The sequence below is a fragment of the Meleagris gallopavo genome, chromosome 2 (genome assembly GCF_000146605.3).
Source record: "Meleagris gallopavo isolate NT-WF06-2002-E0010 breed Aviagen turkey brand Nicholas breeding stock chromosome 2, Turkey_5.1, whole genome shotgun sequence".
NCBI lineage: Eukaryota > Metazoa > Chordata > Aves > Galliformes > Phasianidae > Meleagris > Meleagris gallopavo.
In genome coordinates, this window is record NC_015012.2 from 71,852,949 (window position 1) to 71,855,085 (window position 2,137).

A 2,137-nucleotide genomic window follows, 5' to 3' on the forward strand; every position below is an offset into this window, starting at 1 on the left:
AAAAAAAAAAAAATCTGAATTCCATCATCAAGGAGATCAGGTTACCAAGCCGTATCAATGACATTTTCATCAGCTGAGAACTTCACAATCCTCCTGAAAACAAAAGGTATGAAGAAACAGAAAGGTTTTGTTCGTGTAGCTACTTGCCTTCAAAATGACATGAATGCAATTCACATTACATATATGTCAGCAGTTTGTTTGCAGAAAACTGTGTTTCCTTCTATTGCATTAATTTGTAAGGTAAAATCATCTTGTTTCCTTCTGGAATGCTGGTGAATCTGCAAGGCTCACATATCTTGTAAATAAGCTTTTAAAGACAGCAATAAACAAAATAATTAAATACATGGATCAGAAAACAGCTTTTGAAGCCACCGGGAGGAACACAAGTTTTTCCGTAACATTTCCAAAGGAGTTTCTCAGTTTAGAAGTTTAACTTTATTTCTCTTACAGCCTTCCACATTTGCATTCCAGCCTGAGTTAAAAGAAGTATCTCACAGATCACATTATTTTTTGCTAAATTTTATCATTGCATATCTCTTAATCCCTTCATCAGAGTTGTTGTCTTACATGTTTGATCAATTATGTTGCTTGAATAAGGTCTTCTACATCACATAAGCTGAAGTTTTTCACTAACTTTTATAATCTTTTCATCTTTTGATACATATTTTTTTTAAATAGTTTGTTTTACCAGGCCTTATTTTTGTAGCAGAATGTATATTTGTTCACAGTAAATGAAAATGCACTTTCATCCTTCAACATTTTTACACCTCATTTCATTTTACTTACGGATAGTCTTAAAAGTTTAAAGTCAATATTTACTTGTTAACTATTGGAATAATGTACTAGTTTACTGTGTGATGTTTACTAGTGAATTTGTAACTTTTAACATTTATTTCAATTTCTTTTACAACCCCCTTTCTGTGGTTTAAAGAAAAGAGTGAACATATCTAGTATGGTTTTAAACATATCAAAAAAGCAGACATATTATTCTGCAGCTGACTGCAACTCATTAGTAAGAGCAATCTGTAATATTTTGGCATGTAAAAAACCAAGCTGATTGGCTTTCAGTTGCTACGAAAATATATCTGTAAATCCATGTCATTAAACAAACCTTGTACATATGACAATACATAGCAATCTAGTATTTAAGTCTTAGCTGATGAAAAAAAAAAGTGCTAAGATCAAATAACAGACATTAGAAACAGACATATTTTAAACAATCATGACAATCATCACATTTTTGTATTTGCAATTCAACACGTAAGAATTTCCCTTTGAAAGCATCTGCTGTTCTTGAGATTGCTTTTGTTTATACCTGTCACATAAAATAGTTTCAAAAACCAAAACTCGTTAGCTTAATGAGTTGAATGGTTGAATACTTTAGCATGATAACTTATTTACTGATTTTCAGCATATAGCTTTCAGAAAAGAAACTTGCCAGTCAGCAAGTCATCCATCTACCAATAAAGTTCAACAGACCTTTGTAGCAGTGGAGAGAAACACCACAATTATAAAAAGCATTATGAGAGAAATTTCTAGAATTTCTCAACAAGCTATATTTCTAAACAATCACTATTACCAGCTGAATTTCAGTGCATGAGGCTGATTCAATCAAATACCTAAATTAAAATCTGTTTACTTCTGCATCAGTATAATACCAATTACAGCCCTGGTTCACATAAACTGTACTTGAGACACAAGGAAACTTAAGAATGAGCTACAATTAAATTCACTGAAAAGTTGGATGAATCAGGGATTTGGTCACTAAGATTGTTTATTTTCTCAACATCTTGCTTCTCTATTCTTCAGAAATTAAGAACTGACATATTGCTAAAGTAACTCTAGGAGTTGTTTATTGGGAAACTTTTTTTTTTTTTTTAAACAAAGACTGTCTGCTACTGTGATTCTTTTTTAAAAACTGTATTTCTAGATTCTGCACCCTTAAAAAGGGGTGCAGTTTATCACACTGAAATAATTGTAGATACTGTTTCTGTTTCTTTCTTTTTTTTTTTTTAATTAAATATTACACATATTTCAGACCAGTAGAGCAAATTATCCTTTTAAAATTCTCTATGGCATTTAGGAGTTATGTTCTCATTTTGCAAATAGATTAAACAGATAGAATAAAATGTTAAAA